The sequence below is a fragment of the Macrobrachium nipponense genome, chromosome 6 (genome assembly GCF_015104395.2).
Source record: "Macrobrachium nipponense isolate FS-2020 chromosome 6, ASM1510439v2, whole genome shotgun sequence".
Classification (NCBI taxonomy): Eukaryota; Metazoa; Arthropoda; class Malacostraca; order Decapoda; family Palaemonidae; genus Macrobrachium; species Macrobrachium nipponense.
The window spans coordinates 46,922,648-46,947,717 of NC_061108.1; the positions used below are offsets into that span (position 1 = coordinate 46,922,648).

The 25,070-nt window shown below is 35.2% G+C and overlaps 1 protein-coding gene across 5 annotated transcripts in view; it reads right to left on the reverse strand.

Annotated features, from left to right (window-relative positions):
- Nucleotides 1-23,631, reverse strand: part of LOC135216851 (uncharacterized) — a 259,498-nt gene extending 235,867 nt beyond the window's left edge. For 2 of the 5 annotated variants that reach the window (XR_010314940.1, XR_010314941.1), the window contains exon 1: nucleotides 23,375-23,631. The gene's annotated coding sequence lies outside the window, so the exon portion shown is untranslated. The remainder of the gene's footprint in view (nucleotides 1-23,374) is intronic. The other 3 variants (XR_010314942.1, XR_010314944.1, XR_010314943.1) reach the window with 3 other exon arrangements.
- Nucleotides 23,632-25,070: the final 1,439 nt, after the last annotated feature.

Below are 25,070 nucleotides of genomic sequence, written 5' to 3' on the forward strand. Positions count from 1 at the left end.
ATTAATATAATATTATATCTATATATATATATATATCATATATATATATATATATATATATATATATACATCATTGCACTTAGTAAATGCTGGCACTGAAATACTATTTAGCTACCATGCACACGGAAACTTGATATGGAGGCTATTTTCTGAACAAGAGCCAATGGCGGCATGAAGCTACAAAAGATGCTGGCTTGGTTCATGTGCTTCCCCACCACACTTTCAGGAAAAATAAAAATTAAAATAAAAAATTTGGAATATTATTGAACTCTTTCTCGAATAAAAATAACCCTGAAATTTAAAACATGGACAAGTAAGGCATGAACTTCAGACACCCGTATTATCTGTTTTGCGAGACTTCCAGTCGCAGTCCCTTGGTAGCGCAACCCATTCATTCTGAATGATAAAAAGACCCCTCATATTCCACATGCATATGTTGCTTTAGCACGGAAAAGACGTCCCTTGGATCTTGAAGCCTTACAGAAAACGACTGCAAATGCTGGTATAATGTTGAATGATACCAAGGTATTATGGGTGGGTAGATGGTAAACGTAGTTTTATAGTGAAAATAACATGGAGAAAGAAACGCCTAAGAACATTCTTAGCTTGCCTTAACTTAGTGGTTTTGAAAACATAAAATCACTGTTAAAATCTTTTAGTGTCAAGGTCGTTTTTTCCCCTAAAACACATTAAAAGGAATCTTAATAAAAAATAGCCATAATGAAAACAACTTCATAATATATCAATTTTCATGATTGGACTGCCCCTCTTTTCATATCAGCAAATCTAGCAAAAATTTAGAAGTAAGAATTAAACAGCACAAGTATTCTGCCAAAACTGGGCAAACCTCCAATGCCCTATTCACTCATTTAGGCAAACATCCAATACTATATTCATTCATTTGGGCAAACATCCAATGCTATATTCATTCATTTGAGCAAACATCCAATGCCATATTCACTCATTTGGGCAAACATTCAATGCTATACTCATTCATTTGGGCAAACATCCAATGCTATATTCATTTATTTGGGAAAACATCCAATGCTATATTCAAGTGAAATCTCTCACAGGATATATAGGACTAAAAGTTCAGTGATTGCCAGATTGAATATTTCACGAAATCTTATAGAATACATTATTATATAGCATACTACAAGTTGTAATTTCAACCTTAGCCATGGCATGTATTATTTGGAACCCCATATTAGTAAATTGTTCTAGAATGACCTAAAAGATAAAATCACTGACTTAATTAAAAATTAATTACCTTATATACATTTTTATGTATTCGGATGTTTATTATTTTTTTATAAAAATTTGCACCTTGCAAAAACTGTTCTTGTTTACCAATTGGAGAGTTATCGAGTTGTATTTATAAAAAAAAAAAAAAAAACTTTTTGGTAGTCAGTCACCTTTTTGTATAATCTGAGCTTTGCGCCTAATCTTTTGTAAAACCTCTTGACCCTGTTTTCAAAAGGTCTAATAATTTTTCAATTGTGTTGGATTCCAGCTGCATATTTTTTTCCTTTGTATATAATCCCCATCTGTCATTTATAAGAGCTTTCTTTGTAAACTTATTCTTATATTTTTTCAGTCTGCTAAGTAAAGGACAAGAAGTCGAAAGGCCTTGCAGACCTCTCTTGATTTTGTTTTTATTTATATATTCATCACGTTCCATATCTCCGTGATTCAGTTATAAACACACACCCACATGCACGCACACAAATAATATATATATATATATATATATATATATATATATATATATATTATATATATATAATATACACACACACACACGCACACACATACACAGTATATTATACACGCGTTAGAGACAATAATGTAGGTACCTCGATATAAGGAATGGATACTATGGGAGATCAAGCAGACAGAAATGTTGAGTGCGCAACTACTGAAACTGGAAGAAACAAAAGATTAAAGTGTCATACATAATACATTCATATGAAGAAAGTGTATTATGAAGGTACAGTAAACGTGCAACTACCCAAGCTTATGCAATAACCATTAAAATTCAACTTGGGCCTTATTCCTTAGGTATAATTAACTAATTCAGATATTAAATATATATATATATATATATAATATATATATATATTTGACTGGTAAAAATGTTCTGTTACAACAGAACTCAATCTAAAAACCAAAAAAGACAGGAAGTACTATATTTCAGAGACTGCTGTCTCTTCTATATTCCGGCGTTTTTATGGGCTCATTTTATTACTCATATATGTATATATATAATATATATATATATATATATATATATATATATATATATATATATATATATATACATATACATAGTATATAGAATCTATGATTATGCAACAAGGTGCATCTTGGGTGTCTCCATTAACGAAAGCCCTAAAATATAGAACTTTTATGGATTGACCTAAAACTCAATCTCTGCCTTCTTCCACTACAAATTTCAAATTGCGAAATGATCTTCATTTCCGACTGGGGTTACTGATTTTTTCACCAATGAGATTTCAAACAACTATGAAACTGATATTGTATAGTCTTCGGGACCAAGCCATCCTGATCCTGTCTCAAATGCATTCAGCTGATATTCCGAGCTACCAATATCCCTGAAAACAGCTACTAACAATACCCTGTGAAGGGATCGGAATCACTCACTGGTAACACTTCAGTTCATCCCAACGTCTACCCACGAACACTAGACACTAAAGGGAGGGACGAGCCATGAAATTATATAACGCTTGGTATCTCATCACGTACTACTGAACGTCACCCATGTCCTACACTAATAAGAATATTGATAATTTCTCAATTGTATTCCTAAGCTATTCATGGGTATACTATACAAATGGGCGCCTTCTATGTAACAACTTGAATTCACCCTTTGTCTCACTAGTCCACATTTCGACAAACCAATCATTAAAACAAACGTTTCTGTGGTATTCTTCTTCTTAATACTTCTTCAGATAAATACAAATTGGCGTGCATTTGAAGTTCACTAAAGAAAGTTTCGAAAAATATCATGTAAAAGTCAGAATTCTAAAAACAAGATTATAAATCATTGTGGCCTTTATGATAGATATGAATAAAGTCCTTTTTTCCTGACAAAGAAGTGGCTTTTCTTCATCCCACACCCGGGCTGGTGCTTTTGACTGCACTGCGCTTAAATAGCCTTAAATGATCCACTTCAGAACATGAAGACGCAAAAACTTACTCAAAACACACAAAGGGGGTTGAAATATAATCGTAAACAAGTCCATGTTATTAAGAGTAAAGTCTCGCTCCCAAGTACAAGACGCACAAAAAAAAATTAATAAATACAAGTCTCTGACGACAAAAACCTCGAGTTTCTTTTATCTTATTCAATCTCAGGCCGAAATTACATTCTTCTTTCCCGGGATTAAGTATAATGTACGTGAAATATAGTTTGCTTAAAAATATGTTTTTTTATCTTTTAGTTTTGGTAAGAGTTCGCTCTTGGTTTACGTTGTAAGGATGGTTTCTCTCTCTCTCTCTCTCTCTCTCTCTCTCTTCTCTCTCTCTCTCTCTCTCTGAGTACTATATCAAGTCTGTGTCTTCAACAGTTCCACGCCAAAAAGGTAATAAGTTCGAAGGTAAGAACAGTTAAACAAGAATTCATACATACATACATACATATGCTCTTACTATATATGGTAATACTAGAAAAGGACAGCAAAATGTTCGCGACCATAATGTCAATCTCGTGGTCACTTTTTCTAGAGAAAATTGAAGCGTGGGCGAAGTAAAGAAATAGGAATAGTTAAGTATTATTATTACTATATTAATATAATCTGCGGTGGTCCACCTTACAATGATCGGATTGATACAAAAAAAAATAATAAAAAATAACTAGACTAAAGAAAGCAGTAAAGCCGAAAACTGAGTAAGGTCAGCGAAGTCCTATACTAGGGATAAAGGGTTCCTCCTCCAAACCGAATATGTTTTGCATTACTGATCCTCCGAGTTCACTGACTTATTGCAGATGACTTTAACGAGACAAAGGAGTCATTTGTAAGATCCAGGATCAATCCGCTGCACAATTATACGCACTTTTTTTTTTTTCAAAACTCCTATTTATGTTTTCCCGTGAAATGAAGAGACGTGTACTTCAACAAACTACTGTGAGTGAAGTAGCCTGTGCTTGTTTTACTAAAGAACAGAGGTAAACATTACTGAGTACATAACTATTCTTGCACGAAGAAAGGATGCAAAGTGAAAACCAAGTGGCAGACGATGCTCGCAGACGCTTTATGATGTCGTCATTGAAGCATTACACCATCACGTTGGAAGACAAGAGGGACAACTAACTGATCATCAGAAGACATCTTTCTGTTGTGAGATCTTAGCTGAAGGAACCGTTTGCTCTCCAAGCTTTTGGCTTTTAAGCTTATTTTAGTAGAACTTCCACACTCAAGTAGTAGCGGCAACAGGGCCTGGCTATCTTCAACACCTCTCATGATGCTGGAAGCAACGGTGTGCATAATTCTTTGGGGAAAAAAATAAAATCTGTTGGTTTTACGCCAATCCGAAAATGCAGAGAAGTGTTCAAAATCCATACGCCTTTGACAATCTTCCAAACACATCCTCTGCCGAGAACCCAAGGCATTTCTTCCCTCATATATTATCAATTAACTTTTCCTCTTGGATCGGTGTCTACAATACCGACCCCAAGCTCACTGCGCTCTCACCATTTCTCTTCAACATCAGCAGCCCTTCTCATCGTTTAGTCGAAAATCTTGGGCTGCGTTTTTTACCGATTTAACCCTACGATCTTAATCTTTAATTAGACCTTTCCATCTTCTAGATAGACATTATTCTTTATGAGTATTTTATGTACCAAAAGCAACTAACGAAATAAACTCAAGAGTTCTCTCTCTGTCTCTGTCTCTGGGAGGTAGGTCGGCAAATGCACAACTTACCCACAAATGCTGTTCAAGAAACGCGACACTATGGGGACTGGGTTAGCGGGCTGGTGGTGCCTCTACTTCAATTCCGTTGGCACCATGTTAGGGTACGACGGTCGCGCATTTAACCTTACAGTTCAAGAAAAAAGAAGACTTTGATGCTCGTCATCTCCTTAGCTGCCAACTACAGAATTAAAACGAGGCGTCTTTCAATCTAATCAGTCACGATAATGGCCTACGAAAGGTACGTGCATATATATATATATATATATATAATATATATTATATATATATATATATATATATATATATATATATATAGATAGTAGAGAGAGACAGAGAGAGAGAGAGAAGAAGCGAGAGAGAGAGAGAGAGAGAGAGAGAGAGAGAGAGAATAATCACAAACCGTATAAGAAGGGTAGCGTCGTCTGAGAGGTGGAGCAAGAATAAACCATTCCAATTAGTTGCTACTCGTACAAGCGTCAAAAATAGGTGATGAGACGAGGAGGAATGTCTGATAAGGCAAACGATAGCGGCCCAAAATCTCCCTCCGAGGATAAATGGTGAGGGAAGTCCCGACGCTTACTATTAGTAAATGGCGAACATGTGCCACAAAAAAGGAAAAACACACACATTATATATATTATATATATATATATATATATATATCTATATATATATATATATATATATATATTAATAGGCAGAAGTTCAGTGCTTTGTACTGAACTTCTTGTTATTTTCCTGTGGTATTTGCTTATATACTGAAGTCGCACGTATCTACTGCAACTTTTTAAGCAAAAGCAATAACCGTGAAGTTCAAGTTAAACCGTCAAAAGGTTAACTTCATTTAAATGTGAATTTCTATTTTAAAATAAACTTATATGGAAAGACTCTTATAGAATGACATCTAAAGATGCAAGCTTTTATCCGCCGAAAGAATTTTTCATTTGTCTTCAATACTTTTGAGATGTTAGCATTTGAAAAGCATTATGGCCGGGCCTTGCCGCCTGGCCGCCAGAAATGCATAATCAAAACATTATTTAAATGTGAATTTATGATACTTTAAAAATGAATCTTATAAGGGAATAAATTTAAAGATGTAAATAAAGTTTTATCTGCTGAAAGAATTTTTCTTTATCTTCAAATTTTATTTTGGGAGATTTAGCATTTGCATAGCGTATGTATATATATATATATATATATATATATATATATATATATATATATATATATATATATATATATATTATATTATATATATATATATATATATATATATAATATATATATATATATATATATATGCCATTCAAATGCTAACATCTCCAAAAATACTGAAGATAAAAGAAAAATTCTTTCAGCTGATAAAACCTTATTTACATCTTTAAAGTTCTTTTGTCTCCGTGATCATTCGAAGTCTTAATATTCTGACTTTTGGAAAGTAGTAACAGCACGTAGAAAAGAAAATTTTGAAACCGTTCAAGCCCTTATTATATATGTATATATATACACATATAATATATATATAATATATATATATATATATATATATATATAATATATATATATACACAATCTACAATATAAGGACTAGAACAGTTTCAAAATTTTCTCTTCTACGTACTGTTACTACTTTCCAAAAGTCAGAATAAAAAGACTTAGAATGATCACGGAGACAAAAGAACTCCCCCGCTCCACCGTCCTCTGATTTGAGTGTTTGCAGAACCTTGGAGCCTGTCAAGAGTCTTTCTCTCGGGAGATAGAACGCTCAGCCAGTTGCATGAAAAGTGAAAATGACGACGAAATGTAGTATAACCATATAAAAGTACAACAGGTTAATACTTTTAAGCTCTTGAACTGCATGCAGTCGAACATTTTTTTTTATTTAATCTCACAAATTCTGGTACTCTCCAAGATACCACTGGTCTTATCAAAATACAGATATAAAAAAAACCTTGGCAATTGAAACGACACTATCTATGCTTATCCAATACACATGTTTGATTAGGCAGAACAAAGGAAAAACTTCGAGACAGAGCCCATTAACGACAATGATGTGATATGAATGACTGTGACACTTTTCCAAGAAAATGAGAATTAATAAGCCAAATTCAGAACGCCTACATGTAACAAGTTTAATGGTTGCACTTTCTTATCATCTCCACTAAACATTCTCTGTTCAGTCTGTATGTCTGTCTATCAAAAAATATTCGAAGGAAAAAGATCCGGAACAGTTTATTTTTCTCATCGTCAGCATCGCTATAGAGTGCCTACCTTCCTCTAAGAGCGAAAAGGACGCGAACTCCTACAGAAAGCAACACCTCAGAGCTTCTAAAGAATAGAAGACCTTAAAGTAAAAAACGAGACCAGAATGGAGGAAGGAACGAGTATGTACATCTATAAACTTATTCTGATAAAAGGAACAAAGAATACATTGGAGGTACTGATTAGCTAATAATGGATAAAATTAAAATATGTATATACTAGATGCCTCATCGAAGGTGGTTTCAGTAAATGGGAAAATCTCTAAACATATCATGCATGGCAGCAATATCTAAGAAACATTACAAAGTCTAAGAATATATAATGATGGCTAGTAAACTGTACATATAGCTGCAACACAATTTCTATCAATTACGTACCTGGCTAACTTTGTTTTCAAAAGGAACTTTGGTCTACCTTGAACCTAATGCATTACAAATAGCCTTTCTGGAGAGAGAGAGAGAGAGAGAGAGAGAGAGAGAGAGAGAGAGAGAGAGAGAGAGAGAGAGAAACTTACAAAGCTACTTATAAGCAACAATACTCGACACATTCAAGGAGTACAAAATGCAGTACAGGTTATCATATGATCCATGGATTAGACCACACTCATCAGTACGTTTCTTCCTCATTATTGTAATTCAATACAAGGTGATCAACATGTAACCACAAAACCTGTAAATGCTGTGTATTTATAAAAGAAATAACTACAGTCCATTTAACAGACCAAAAGTTGATTCTTCCTAAGACATTGGGACCTAATAGATTGTATCATTTTATTATAATTAAGGTTTATCCTTAGAATTCATAAACTGAGACTCTTAGAACCCCTTGTGCCAGGGACTGGGGGTCATTTGTAAATTGTGATTATCCATTTATGGAGCAGAGTCCACAGAAAATTTAGTGGCTATATACGTACACTAAAGGATTGCAAGTTCCGTGTGTGTGCAGTTCCTTGTTGACTAAAGCCAATGAACCCTGCCAATTGTTTGTTACCAATGTCATCTTCCACACATACAGAGTTGAAGTTTAAAGAGACAAAGTACTCATAATGAGAGAGAGAGAGAGAGAGAGAGAGAGAGAGAGAGAGAGAGAGAGAGAGAGAGAGAGAGAGAGAGAGAGAGACCTTGAAAATAAATGTATAACTGTCATACACAGGCAAGGGTTCTTTAAGTGTTAAAGTTGGTATAGTATAAGCTGTAAAATAGAAGAAATACTCATGTAGAAAAGTCTCGTTTAATATATTATTTACGTGAAAGGGATTCTGAACTATCAAAATAAACTAGTTTAATCTTTGATGTTACTGTTAATTAAAAACTTGCTGCTCAGAACATATCTAACAAAGATTTGAGGAGGTGGCTAAGCAAGTTTTAAAAATCTTTATTTGAATGGGTAACACATGAAATATCCATCTATGCTTACTATGATCAGATCACAAGGCTTTGAAACTTCAACAACACAGTAAATACAAAAGTTGCTGGAGAACACCGGGCCTTAATCTATCTTTATAAATAAAAATGTGAACGTTCATTTCTTCAACATCTTAAATCTCCCAAAGTTCCTCACCGATTACTTTTAAATTTTGACAACAATGCATTCGAATACATGCATGTTTTATAATGGGGTTTCATCCTACCTTCTCACTCCGAAGGGGGTGGAAATGAGAAGGGATTTCCTGAAACTGAGCTGGTACTGCCCATGAAACGGGCCTGGTTGTGCCCGTGGACTTGGTTACTTACCGAATTTATCATACATAATTTCTGCATATGACTTATCATTTGGAAAAGAACACTATATGGTAAACACCAACGACATCAAAGGGGGTGGAGTTTGAGAAGGAGGTTGACGGAGAGAGAATGAGAGGGAGGGAAGTGAGAGAGTAGACAGGGTGTTAGGGTCTAATTTGAACCTAATGCATTACAAATATTATTCTGGAGAGAGAGAGAGAGAGAGAGAGAGAGAGAGAGAGAGAGAGAGAGAGAGAGAGAGAGAGAGAGAGAGTTAGTATCAGTGAGAAGAAAGAGGGAAATAGACAGTGATTGTTGGAGAGAAAGAGAGTAAGAGAAAGGAACGAGATGGAGAGGAAGAGATAATAGAAGGTGTGAGAGAGAGAGAGAGTTGGTATTATTGATAAGAAAAAGGGAAAGACAGTGATGGTTGGAGAGAGAAAAAGAGAGCAAGAGAAAGGAGCTTTCTCTTTTCTTCTTTTTTCATTTAACCAGACTAAGCCACAGCAACGCATGGTCAGGTACAGCTAGTTCTTAATAATTCTAATCATCTGGCATTATCTGATAGGCTCCCAACCAAAGCTTAATTCTACAGCCACCTTGGATCTGTATTTTAAACCAGATTCCTTCAAAATTCACACTATCACTGAACTAGTTTAAGAAACCTCCACAAGTTACTAGTATACACAGAGTTAGCTGCACTTCACTGCGAAGCATCACGGTTCACAGTCTGTCACACTACCAGTAGCCTAAGACTTTCATTCTTTGCTAAAAATGGAAGCTTACACAAAAATTAGCTATCTTCTTATCTATGGTGCTATTGTAAACAGACTTGTAGTTTTGCAGAAACAGCATAGGACGGATGATGAAGAGTTTAGCCTTCCATAATACAAATACTGTATAAGAATTATCTTCCTGCGAATTCAAACAAAGTACCACATACTTCACTGTAATAAAGTAAATGGTGCTTTTTGACAAGCAGTGTAACATTTTCTACTTAAGAATTCCTTCTTCAATCTTATTTCAGCAAGTTATGATGGTATATCACTGCTACATCTTCATAATATACTATACAGCAGCACCATGTATACTGTACAGTCCATTATGCACCCTTCATAAACCATATCTTTAAATGTTAAAATGCCATTATGTATGAAATAAATAAACAGAAACTACTAGTTTACTGCACTTTGTGCATCAATAATATTCTATGATAAATAAAATAAAATAAAATGAAAAAAATTTTAAGCTAAAATCACAATACACATTTTTTTATGACATGTCTTCTTTAGCCTACAAGGTAACATGTAGACTGACATCGCTAAGCCTTAAAGAAAGAAAGGCACAAAGAAAGACAGGAAAAACTTACAGTAAAATAATTCTGAAAAATAATTAATCTTTAATACTTGTAATATGGTTTATGTCAGGCGTTTCCTCTCTGATATGTCCTCTTTGGCCCATTTATCTTGTGCACAATTAATTCAAACCATCCTCTTACGATTTTGTTGGACTTCCCAGTGTCATCTCCCTGCAACTGTTGCGATACATATAAATTTTCTAAGTGATTGCCCTTCCCACTTTACATGTCCTCCAACCAACCTCAACATCACATCTGACTGCTACTTAAAACAAATGTCATGAGATTCTCCCAGGCAATCCACCAACGAATCTAAGCATTCTGAATACTGGTGAACATATTTATTTTCAAGTACAAAAAGCACTCTGAACATGTCTAAATTTTTTACTCAGTTTACATATGGCATATTTTTGTTTTATTGTCAAGTACAGTTTTCACTTCATTCAAGCTACCACTAGTTTACTTGTTCTCTGTTACCTGTTACAGAAAAATTATATTAAACTTTCTTCCAACAGTCTTGAATGATTTCAACCTTTGAAATATAAATAGCAGCCACAATGGACTGAAGAAAGGAAAAATAGAAGCTCACCCAAAGATCTAGTACAAGGAGCCATGGAAACTATAAAATGCTTTACAAATTACAGACTAGGCTATGTAAACCATATTCACGATGCTCTTACAAATTTCTGAGATGAGAGCTTTCTACATTATACACAGTATCTTACCTAGTCAAAATTTCATCTAACACCACATAACACATTGGTACCAAATATCAGAAGGAAAATTCAACATACAAGTTTTTAATACATGTACCAATAAGCCAACAAAAATCAAAGACAGGCCTATTAGTATCATATAGTAGTACATACTTGGAATCAGAGGACATTAAAAAAATTTTCAAAAATAAATTTATCAAAAAAGAAATTTGGGATGACGAAGAAAATAAACAGTAAACACTATATATTATATAAAGAACAAGGTATGGGTGTAGCACATTACACACATTATAACAATCTTGATCTTTGTTGTATACTGAAATTTCATAGTTCCTGGTTTCCAATGCCAACATACACTGTACCAAAACAAACTTCAAATTGAACAATTTGGAAAACTATTTCCACAAGTCTACATCATCTATCATATATATATATATATATATATATATATATATATATATATATATATATATATATATATATATATAAAAAAGGCATTCTACAGCAATATTCACTAAGTCCTTGTGTATTCTTTTGTCTTGCCCTATGGAAGCTGAAAATTTCATCTGATGTTAAAGCATTTAACAAAACTATACAAAAGCCCCATAAAATGGTGAGGCATTTACTTACAAATAACTTATGCAAATTAGTTACTGGGCTGAAGCCAAAATTAATGAAAACGGGTAAACATCCACACTTTTCTTCCATAAAGGAAAACTCATTCAACAATCCTTTCCTAGATTCTCATCTTCACTTTCATAGATAATACATATAAGTTTTCCTTATACCTAACACATCCTACTACATTTCTTGCTCTAACCCATACTTTGTTTTCCCTCTTGCTTTTTACCCTACCATTGTCAGTTAGATTTAGTCCTAAATACCTATAAGAAAGAACTGCTTCTATTCTTGCACTAAAAATACTATAAATATTAACATATGGTATTAATACTCACAGTTCCAAATTCTTTGCTTTTATTTTCTCAATCTTTCTCTTGCAAAAATTTTGAAAATCCTCCATTAGTGTCTGCAGGTCCTATTCCTTCTACAACCAGCACAATGCTATTTTATTTGCATATAGTATTAAGTGTTCAGCACCAGGTTGTGAGACATGCAATGTTGTACTGGTCCAAAACATGGGCAGCTAAGAAGAGAGATGAGAACAGGATTGATGTGACTGAGATGAGATGTTGAGATGGCAATGTGGACTTCCTAGAAAGGATAAAGTTATGAACGAACATGTAAGAGACACTCTCAAAATAGCACCAGCTTCAAAAAAGGTGAGGGAAAGTAGACTGGGATGGTATGGACATATAAAGAGACGAGAGGAAGACCACCCAATATGGAAGATGATGGAGATAGGGCAACCAGGTGGGAGAAGGTTAGGTAGACCAAAATTGCGATGGATTATTGACTGTGTGAAGAGAGATATGAGGGAGTTGGGATTGAGCATGGAGGATGCACTGGACCAACGGAGATGGAAGAATGTGTTGAAGAACCATTACAGCGACCCAAAATAGGGACATGCTTGTAGAGAAAGAAGATGATTAAGTGTTCAATGCTCTATGATTCAATTCCCGATCCCTGCATTTTGTCCCTATGTCTGTGTACTGTCCTTTTTCTGCCTTTCATCACCACTCGATATATAAAGATATAAAAAAGCCACATAGGATTAATACGCCCTTGCCTCAGATACACTTACATTTAACGAGTTAATTCTCTTATTTGCACATAAAAATGCACTTCACTTCTCTCAAAAACTTTTAACACCTCCTGAAAATTAATTGTACAATCCATGTATTCTCAACAGCCTACATATATGTAACCTCTTTTTATTCCATCATATGCTTTTTTCTAATTCCATTTATGTTACAGTTATCGTTTTCTCTTAAATTTTCAAATAGTATCCCATAACCGTTTCATGACAACACAATACAAAGACCATTTCAGTCTAGACCCTTACGGTTCCCCAAATTTTTGAAAGTACAAATCATGTCATTTTCCCCATTATGTTTCAGTTTAGGATAATTTTGATACTGTAGTTACCTTTAGCATTAATTTCTATGTTGCTAACCTAATTGAGGGAATGTGTTATCTTCAAGAATTTAGATGTAACTGCAGTAATGCTCCAAAATTCAGGTATATGGGTCAATTCTGCAACACTGTACCAGAATATCATCAAGAATATATATGTTGTTAAATAAGGTGTGTCAATTATTTTCTTGGAAACTTCTTATGTTTTCAAGAGATTCTGAGATGTAGTATCTGGGTTTTGCTGTTTGTCTGTGATTATGCAATGCTCTAGTTCTCTGTAATGCAGTGTGCGTACTGAAATTTTACAAGAGCTGTTGTAATACTGTTAATACCCAGCCCATAATTGGTGATCAGTGAGAAGTCATTACGTTTGCCTTCTGTATTACATTGTATTTTTAATTGCACGCTATTTTAACCTTTAATGAATGGATACCCTCATATGAGTAACAATAACAGGTTTTGAGTGATGGACAGATTACCTCCCAGAGAGTAATATTATGCACCATCGATTTGAGAAATCAGGTGGGGAAGAGGTTCCATTATACTTTAATAGCCCATATTTTACTAATGGCAACTTTTAAACTGACTCAGCTCATCGACTGTAGATGTCTCATGACTCAGTTGTGTACTTGACTAGAATTCTAGGGGACATGTAGTGTCTCTCTGTCTCTCACGTGAGTGTTGTTATATATTTGCTCATAAATATACCCAGGGGTTGCTGTTGGTTTTAGTTCTTATCTTTTCAGATTGTATGTCAGTTATAATAGGTAGTAGTTTTGCAAAGAATTATTAGAAAAAACATGTATAGTCCAAAAAAGTTACTGCATCTTTGATCTCAGTGAATTTACATAAATATTTTACAACTAATATACTCAGAAGTTGTTACTAACTTTAGTTCTTATTTGTTATGATAAGAACTAAAATTCATTATTAAAAAACCATGCATAACTTGGTAAAATTTATGGCTGTCTTGTAAAGGAGGCCCCACAAGGAGTTGTAAACAGTCATTTTCAGCTTCCCGTGGAGGATAGGGAGAATATCCTATTTTTGTTTTCTTACACCATGTGCATTTGCTCGTCTTACTCTTTCCATAGATATGTTATTTCTTAAATTGGCCGACCTGAAAATTTGCCCAGTCTGGGATGCTGCATATTTTTATTAGCCCGGCTGTTAAGGGTTAAGCCCTTATTACACACTTCTGGTGATAAAAATCAGTGACTGCGAATGGATTTATAAGGTCATACAGTTTCACTGCAATTTTCCTGTGTTGAGATTTAAATATACTGCATAGACTAAGTTACTCAGATTTAATGAAAAGCACAATGACAGGGACACTTTCATCGAGATGAGAATTCTGTACAAAGCAAAGGCCAAGGGATGAGTGGACCAGCTGTCTCAGTCTTTTACAGACAAGTGAGGGTCTTCAAGCTTTTTGAGTGTGCCTTGTGATAAAGCTTTAAACTATGACAGCATGAAGTGAGTATCTTTTAGGTGAAATGAGATGACTGAAGGATTTAAAGTAAAATTCTGTGAGAATAAACCAGAACAATGGGAAGCTGCCAACTAGTCTGTAGTAAAGCTACAAAGATATTTCAACAGGTGGATTGAAATTGTTGAATACAGAATACTGTTGTGATTTAGCACTCTTGCTCATCATAGAACAGCTCATCAATATCTATTCAACAAAGATGGCACTATTCCTGAGTACTGAAGGACATTGACTGAGCATTATTTACAAGATCACCTGATAAGCTTAGTGGAACATTAGAAGCCAGTGAAGAGGAACTGCAGGAAGATTATCCAGAAAACCAAAGACGACAAGATGGCTGAACAAAAGCATTCAAGTGAGAGTGAAGGCCAATTCTTCATTTTTTCAAAGCCAGGACACCCAGACAACAACTGGGTGCAAATTAAAAATAAAGGTAAAAAAGGTTCAAGGAAAAAAGCAGTCAGTGTTGCAGCATCAAACGACATGAGGGATTTGACCATTATCATGATTTGTGAGGTCTTCAGCATGGCCAACATGAAAGACCATGTTGACGTTGGAAAACTGAAGTGGGCAAATGGGACTGAACCATTTTTGTGCTAGGAGCATGCAGCTCACAAGAGTGGAGGAAGGGGCACTGTAATTTAAGGCTGGTGAATGTTATGAAAGCAACAAAATAGTGCAATGAGATTATGTTATGCCCTAATATTACTTACAGGGGTGCTATTAGCTTTATCATTCACCTAATCTTTCCTTAAGAACCTTTCCTCACCCACACATATCTTACAAACCCTACATTGCCACTTAATAACTATTTACACCACAATATAGCAGCATCTCATTGTGATCCCAGCAACTCCAGGAATCTTTCCATTCTTCAACTTCTAAATCTTTTCTTCCTGACGTTCTCATTGTGATCCCAGCAACTCCAGGAATCTTTCCATTCTTCAACTTCTAAATTTTTTCTTCCTGACGTTCTCAAAAGTAATTTCCATAGCCATGCTTAACCTTGTACAGTATCAACCCTTTCTGATCTTGCATCATTTACCTTACTAAATAAAGCATTCTAAAACTTTAACTTGAATTAATATTAATGCCACTCAGTATACAAAATATAACGGAAATTATACGGATAGCTGTGTGATGAAAAATGTTCATGTATATAAGTATTTATTATTGATTAAATGTATAACTTTAAATACAAAATTAATACAACAGATGGCAAAACATGACTAAATACATACATGTTAAATCTCAGTAATAAATAGTCCACTATGTAAATGGCATATTCTGTAATTCAATCTAAGGTAAATGATCGGGCTGCAAACATTTGATTGCTGAAAATTCACTTCTCAGACATGTAATGTGTACATATGGGTGTTACCACTTTCTGCAAGACAGTTGAGTATGACAATTTGTCTAGAATTGGTACGACAGTCAAGATGTTATGATATCATAAAACAGGACTGAATAAAGATCCTTAATCCAAAATTATTACCTAAAAAAACTTTATATTTTACAAAACTTACACTATGCATGTAATATATATTACATTTTAATATATGTATATTAATAAAAAAGCTACACAAAAACGCAAAAAATACATCGTAATGTTCACAACAAAATAGTTGAAATTTGTCTCATGAACCTAGTTACCTTTTCAACAACAACAAATATATTTTCAAATGAATTATCATGAATATGTAATACGTTTACATATGCAATTCATAACCTTATTCTGGTGTCTAACTAAAAATTCAAGTTATTTAGCACACTGGCATCCCGAAAATTGCTAGGTTTCCCAAGCACACGTCCAGATGGGTGCCTGCGTTTACTTTTGTTGTAAAGGTAACTGCACTAGCATCTATGGGTACAAATTTTTGGCAGATTTAGCACAGGCAATGGGCAGTTTCTTTACACAAGTAACTCAACAAGCATAGGGATGGCATCACTCGTCTACTTTTAAGGAGTTTTAGGTAAAAATTTTGAGTGTGTCATGGCTGGCAAGTAAGCACTGCGCACAGCTAGACATTCATTAACCTGTTTAACGGAAATATCCTATTATCTCATAATTTAGGAGAAAACTTATTTTGATAAGAGCAAAGCGGTGTCGCTGTGTTCTTTACATGGGGGCACAACTCTGACTGAAGATGGTGGGACATTCAAGTGCTTTTTCTTGAAGTGGTCACAGCACGGTGGAGTGACAAAGTGGGATGTGGCCCAATCATTTACCATATATACAAATATCTGATATAACAGTTTTTTGCAAAGTTTTCTGCTTATACGTATAAGGAATAAATACATAAAACTGTTTTTGCTGTACACCATTCTGGTGCTCTATATAGAAAATAAATACCTACTACACAGCCTATATACTTAATATAACAACAACAATTCCTAAAAAGTCAGTGTTAATTGTGTAAATATTAAATTGTTCATTGTAAATATGAAAGACTGACTAAATTTCTATAATGGTTTTGTTGCCAAGACTTTTCACTGAACAAGCAATTAAAATTCACTATCAACAACAGAAATCTTGTTCTGTGAAATTCTAGTACTTTGCTCCTAATGTAGACTAGCATAGCTACTCATCCACAACAAGAAACAAACTTACTTCAACACATATCTGCTTTTTATAGTTATATAAACTCAAAAGGGATTACAGAGTACAATATTGCCACAGTAGCCAATGTCTCCAAGAAAATGAAGCATACTCTACTAGGTAACTCTATCTTTATGTACTGTTATTTTTTTCTACATATTTATATATAAACCTGACGAAGCCTCCACTCCTGTAAGGTTAGTTAATTGGGTAAACAACCGAGTGGACTAGCTGTGGCCATCTTGCCCACTCGTTGACCTACCTTCCAGAAAAGGTACTTTAACAAGTCCTGACACTGGAGATGGACACCAGTCACGAGTCATCAGTTGTGGAAGCAAGTTTAATGAAAGTCTAGCCATGCGCAGAGCTAACTTACCTCCATGACACTTATGAAATTTTTACTTAAAACACTTAAGTGTAGAAGATTGACGCCATCACGATGTTTGCGGAGTCATTTGTGTAAACAAGCTTCCCATTTCCTGTGCTAAATCTGCACACCATTTGTACCCACAGACGCTGGTACACTTTCTTCACAAAAACCTTAAAACAATGATGACGTTCGCATTTAAGTCCCAGGAAACTCGTGATTTTTTGGGAGGAAGAAGAGTGAGCAAGATAATTTTGAAATAAATAGTTAAACAACAGTGTAAGGTTATGAATGACGTAAATTTATTACGTAACCATGATAATTAATTTGAAAATATTCGTTGTTGAAAAAGTAACTAGATTCCTGACACAAATGTCAATGGCTTTGCTGTGAGCAGTAGCTACAATATTGTTCGAGCTTTCCTATTTTTTATCAGGGTTGCCAATTGGTATGCGTTTACCCTCCAAACCGTGGAAATAAGTGAATTTGGTGTATCTATTTGTAGTATATATAGTAAATAAATATTAGAGCAATTTTATCATTATTGCATTAAAATGACAACTAGAATTCATGGAAACAGTTTGTAAATGCATTTAGCTCCACTAAACATTAAAGGTTACATTTATTTCAGGCATAGGTACAATTATTATAAATAAAAATAAATAAAAATAGTAATATAGACTTAAATAAATGAAAAGTGCTATAAAAAAAATTACAACATTTTTGTCATAAACAATTCACTAATCTGTTGTCTGCTTGCCGGTGCTTTTGGCAGCCAGATGTACGTACAGGGTGTCCATAAAGTCCCAATACCATTACAAGTATTTATTGCTCAGAAACCATAAAACAAAGAAATACAGTTTTTTTGCAGAATGCTCTACATTCAAGTTTAGATTCAGAGCACTTCATTCTACAAAAAACTACATTACTCTGTAACATGGTTTTTGAACGTAAAGGTGTACTGAGCCTTTTTGGACACCCTGTACAATAAGACAGGAAAATTATTCCTGCCATGGCTTCGCTGTGAACAAACTCTTACATACTATTTCAAGTGCATTTGGGAGTGAATTAAGAACGATATGTGTATAATTACAATCAAATAAGTACTGTGGAGTTTCAGTTATGATGGCAATAAGGAAAAACCACCGATCACAAAGTAAAAATGTATTTCAGTACAAAACATGACCCCGGGAATATGACTTCTCATACTTTCATTATTAGGTATAGGCAACAAAATGTTGTTTTACTGTGCCAATTAAAACTGCAATCTTGAATAATATCAATAAACATTACAAGTATTCTCAAATATTGTTCAAATGAGCGCTGGGAAGGATGTGGTCTCGATTCTGGAGATGAAAGGGATCGGATGGAGGAGACGCCATAATGGATTTATAAACTGCCTTGAAAACAATTTACAAAGATCTCACATGCTTATTTTAGTTTGTATGGCATTTTCATATATTCCATTATGTTGACGAAACTTCAATCTTTTGCATGCTATGCTTAAAGATGTAATTGTATTGTTGTTTCACCAATTAAATATAATAAAGTGAAAAAGGGTATTCTTCTCAAGTAGGATGGACTCAATGCGATTGTTTACCCTAAAGCTTAAAGTTACCAAACAATGGACAATTGTGTGCTTGACAATTTTAGCATATAAATTTACATTCTAAGTACTTTAATTGTGACTGCTTTTGTACTCATAAAAATTCGTGGTCTCAAACATAGGGGGAAACATCACGACAGGCCAACCCTCATCACGGTAGACGGGTCTTATTCACTCGATATTTAATTGGTGAAACATGAATACAATTGCAACTCTAAGCATACCATTTAAAAGACTGAAGTTTCGTCAACATATTGTGATATATGAAAGCCCCATACGAACTAAAATAAGCATGTGAGCTCTTCGTAAAATATGTTTTCAAGGCAGTTTTGAAATCCAATATGGCGGCTACGTTTTGCATGGACGTTTCTCATCAGTGACGGCCACCATCTTTCCCCAGCCTTCCCAGCACTCATTTGAACAATGTTAGCGTATGTATGTAACGTTTATTGATCTTACTCAAGATTGCAGTTGTAATCAGCACAATAAAACAACATTTTTGTTGGCCTATATTAGTGAAAGTAGAAACTTGTTATTCCCGGGGTTATGGTTGGAACTGAATTCATTCTTACCTTGTAATCGGCGGTTTTTATCCTTACTGCCATCACAACTGAAACTCCACAGTGCTTATTTGATTGTTATTATACACATTTTGGTCTCAGTTCACTCCACATTGCACTTTAAACCCGTTGCTGTTCCTGGTTTCTAAGCGCGCGCGCCATAAACACAATTTCGAACAGCAGACGACGACAGACGACGAAACTGCAAAGTTTTATTCCCTAAACTGTTTACTTTACTCGTTATTTAGTTTAAATTTACTTTGTTATTTAAAAATTTTGATTTAATTCATGTATATTATCCCTTTTTTGCAACCAAATTACCCCGAAAAATTACAGATATTTCTAAAGTAGATAAAATCAAATGTTTCTAACGTTTTCGTACATCTGGCTGCCGAAAACCATAGAGGAACGAATACGGAAAAGTGCAGAGGAACGACTACGTTTTTTTTTTTTTTTTTTTTTTTGCTTTTTTGTTTTTGCTAGCACTTTTCATTGATTTCAGTCTTTATTAGTATTTTGAATTTCTTAATAATCGTATGCCAGAAATAAATGTAACCTTTAATGTTTGCATGCTAAGAATGGCAAAATCATCGTTGCCACATTAGTGGAGGCTTCACACATACGCCGTTCCATTATTATCCTGTTAAGCGTCCGCCCTTGATGAGCTCGCTGCTAACGTACCGTCACGCTTTTTTTGTAATCAGCGATCATAGCACTGATGATAGTTTTTCAAAGTTAATATTGATTTTTATGCTTGTTATTCATACTGTAATTAACTGTAGGAAATTCTCTCTCTCTCTTCTCTCTCTCTCTCTCTCTCTCTATCTCGCTCTCTCTCTTTCTCTCTCTCTCGTCTCTCTCTCTCTCTCAGTCCAGTCACCCGGCAAAGAAAAAGTCATCTCACTCCCGCAATTGGAAGAAAAGTTTGTATCATCACTGGAGGATTCAGAACTAGAGCTCTCATCATCAAATAGGTTATCAATATCACACTCCATCATCAGGTATTTGATTGATCTCACCTGAAGAAATATGCTCCTCTTTGGGACATTCATTGTGAAAGACGCGAAATCCAATTTGCCTCGATAAACGCCCGAAGCGTATTGAAAGAAAACCAACAGGGACAGGCAGTTTTCTAGCATAAGCGACCACCAGGAAAGAGTTGCCAGGCTGGAAATAAGTTTCCCATGTGCTGAGAGTGTTACCAATGATGTTCCTACACTTTCTATACGAGTAAACGTATTATTACGGGTCTGACGGCTTGACAAGCACAGTTAAAGTCTTGAACGTAATATCCCGTTGAAGGCGCTACCGAGTAGATCGCGGTAAACGTATTATTACGTGGGTGACGCTTAACAGGTTATAAACTGTTTTCATGAATTCTAGTTGTCATAGTAATGCAATAATGATAAAATTGCTTTAATATTTATGTATATATACTTCCAATACATAGCCTAATTTCACCAAATTCAACGTTTGTGTGTAAGTCTTATACCCAGTTTGGAGGGTCAACACATACCGAATGCAACAGAGAGAGAGAGAGAGAGAGAGAGAGGAGAGGAAGAAAGGAAGGCGGAGGAACGAAGAAGAAAAAGGATGGCGGTGGAGGGGGGGGGGGGGTTGGGGAGGAGAGGGTAGGTGGAGCTTTATACGCGTGTTCGTATCCATTTCTGCATAATGGAGTTTTTCTCTCTTGGTACAAGGACAAGTGTCGTTATTCTTTACGATTAGTGATTCACGATACCCTTATAAATTACGGCACTGGGTGTAATGCACTATAGCAAAATCTCGTTCTGTTAAGAGTGTTCGTTACAGAAATAGGTATTGCCCAAAAACGTGCTTGCACTGTCTCTGAAACCCATAGTAGACATGCTGCTTAGTTGTCAATCAAGTTTTTATAACCAAGTATTTTTTACAAGCTAGCTATTGAATAAATTTGTATTTTTCTCAGTCAAAAACATATGCCCCTCAATGCTAACTTTCCTCTTTAACGACTTTCTGGTCATTGCAAATTCGGCCCATAATTTTTTTTTTTTTTTTTTTTTTTTCCTTATGGTGCGAAAACAGACAGAGACCCATGGACCGAAAACGATTGCGTCACACTACGGCGATAATCCAGCAGTAAAACATCTTCATATATCCAAAAAGTAAATAATAAAGATATATATGCATATTACGATTATAACAATTACATGTATAGCTGATAACAATCTGCATGAATAACTGGTAAACTGTTCTGCAATGACAGTTGAGTATAGCAATTATTTACAATAGGTACGAAAGTCAAGATGTCGTGACGTCATAATACAGAACTTGAAAGAACGTTCTAATTCAGAAAAATAATTACTTAAATTTGAGTCAGAGTCGAGTTACTTTTTCAATAACGAATATTTTCAAATTAATCATCATAAATATAAAATATTGATGTTTTACTACTTATTTAAAAATTAGCCAGAGCACGCTTCTCGTCATCTTCTACCCAACAGCTGTTTACGCCTGGCTTGTTGTTGATGAGAAATCGTGTTTCGATTGTTGTGATAAAAGTGCTCCAGCGTCTGTGGGTACAAGTGGTGTGCGGATTTATCACAGGAAATGGAAAGTTTGTTGACACAAGCGACTCCGTAAACATCGAGATGGCGTCAATCTTCGAAACATTTTTTAGTTGTAAGTAAAATTTTCTCAAAGCGTTTTGGTGAGATTTCCACTGCCGTGGGCGCCATTTTCAGTACCCTCTGTTTAAAATCTTAAAATTTGGCCTTAATTTCTAACTTTGGAGAAAATACTTACTTCGAAAGGAGAGTAGAGGTCTTTAGCTCCGTTTCTCACCAACAACAAGTCGCGACTGATGCCCATCTCGGGTGTCAGGACGCGTTATAATGTACTTTTTCGGAGGGTGGCTTGCGTTGATTGTAGGTGGCCTGCTTGGCCTGCTGTGATGTTCTACCCTAGCCTAAACTTAGAACCTTGGCTGCAGAGAGACGAATTAAGGAGAAACAAGCACCTGGTATTGCATTCAAGCTATGCCCTGTCATTCTTTTTTACAGGTTAGAAAATATTCTAAAACTCCTTGATTTCACAAAAGCAGATATTAATTACCTTCATTAGGGTAATCTTATTCGCCAAAACACCAGATTTCCTTCCCCAATCATAAAAATACTATGTAAATATACCCGAACAATAAATAATTTATCACATGCCAAGACCGCTACAGCTTTCCTAGCCCAACAAACTGCCTAACCTAGCCTATAGCCTAGGCCTGCTCATCAAGATAAAGGTAAGCATTCGCTAATCATGGGTATTTAGATCAGCAACGGCAACAAAATTAACGAAATACCATTCAAGTATCTCTTTCTGAAATAAAACAATCGTAAAAACGACCTTCTTCGAATACGGGGCATCAGCCCAAGCCCACTTCAATAAAAACAGCGTAGCAACAAGGATTTAAACAAGCCTCCTAGCTGACCGTGTCTGAGATTTTGGGGCGTGGGGTTAGCTCTCCTACATGCCAACCACTAAAATGTCAAAGTACAACCACGTCGTCCAGGTACAGGGAATCATTCGAACTTCTGTAAGCCGCGCTTTTCGGTGCCTTCCAAATTACTCTCACATATCAAAAACTGCAAGGAAATGAGTGTTGCGGGAAGCCGTGTGCGGGATAAGATGACATTACCACAGCCACTGGCTCCCAAAAACGAATGTAAACAAAAGATATTCACTCATCTTACTCACCTTCTGACAACTCCAAATCGAGTTCTGCAAGTTTATCGACGACATCTTGGGGTAGCTGAGATACATCCACGTTATAGTCACTCATTTTATCACTACAATGGGTTCTACTTCACTTCTTATTTAGATGATAAACCGAGAAACACTCACCATAGAGTCACCATCTTGGTTTTCAAATGTTTACTGACGATTGATGACAGATGGCAGCACCAGCTGAACCGTTCTTTCGTGCTGTTTCTCTCGCGGCAATGGAAGTAATGTCTCTGTGTTTACCAATAAATTATAATCACCAAATATTCCAATAATATCTTATTCTTCCGCTGTCAGAAACACATAGTCGTTGTATCAATGTAAGTTAAAAGTGTTAATATACTTTATCTTACTCACTCAGCACCGTAACAGGAAAAATTTCGTTGGTCATATAGCACTTCATTTTGTGTTAACACTAACTAAAACCATGCCTATAATCACCATTATCATCGCACATGTTTAGTATTACTACAGTAACATTCATAGTACCAAAATTAATACGTTCTAATGTCAGCTGCTAGTTCTTATACCTAACGACCGCTGAGATCACCTTATTCAGTGAGCTAAAAATTAATTCCTTCATTTTTCTTTTCTGTATTGATTTATTAATTATAGATGTTGCTGTAAGCTGCCATGAAATTTTACGTGTTGTCCTAGATTAACATACATGGGACACTCTGACCTGCTATACTTTACATAACCAGTATTCTGAGGGCAGGAATTTAATGCAAGATGTTTGGCGTATACCTAGAAGCTGAAATATTTAAGACCTAAAGCAATACAACTCAGGTTATGAACTGCACGTATCTATAGACGCACAATAAACAGAGACTATTTGAGCCAATATGCAACAGAGATGTAACCTCTGAGCCCACGACATCCAAACTATTAAATATTTTATCCGGTCCCCTCCTCCGAGGGCGCCATGAAGAGGAGAGAGAGAGAGAGAGAGAGAGAGAGAGAGGAGAGAGAGAATATCAGAAAATAATAATAATAATAATCTTTATTTTCAGCTCAAGGCCACATACATGGAATATCAAAGAAAAGACAATAACACAGTCTAGATGCATAAAGATGACATGATAAAAAAAAAAACAAAGATTAATCGGCAATATCCACATTTGCTGAGGTAGTATAAAAGAAGTTAGTCAAAATAATGGTCATACCCGTACTAAGATTGAGAATAGTTAAAAATAGAATGTAAAAACTATATTGTTTGTGATCACAGTAATAATGAAAATGGGAAAATACCAGTAATGACAATAATTATAGCAATACAATAATAGTGACAGATTCTGCAGATGATATTTTGCAAAAACAGAGATTAAGTCACTCGGGGAACAAACACCTCATTTTCCGTCTTCCCCACAATTTAGATATTCTTCTTGCTTCACTACTCAGGATGCTTTGTATGAGTGAATTGCTGCTGTTTCGCAGTCGGGTGATCAGATGAACAACAGTGATACGTCTCAAAGTCACACCTTGGTGTAGTTCGTTCACATGGAACACCCATAGATGCTGTAGCAATACGAGCGGAAGATCAGCAGTTTCAAGTCTCTGTGACAGAAGGCAAATCTTCTTGCAATCATGTTGCCAGTTGCACATAGTTTACGACGCCTCTGTTTTATGTCTGAAGTATCTTTTAGGTCGTCCATGATAACGTGACCCA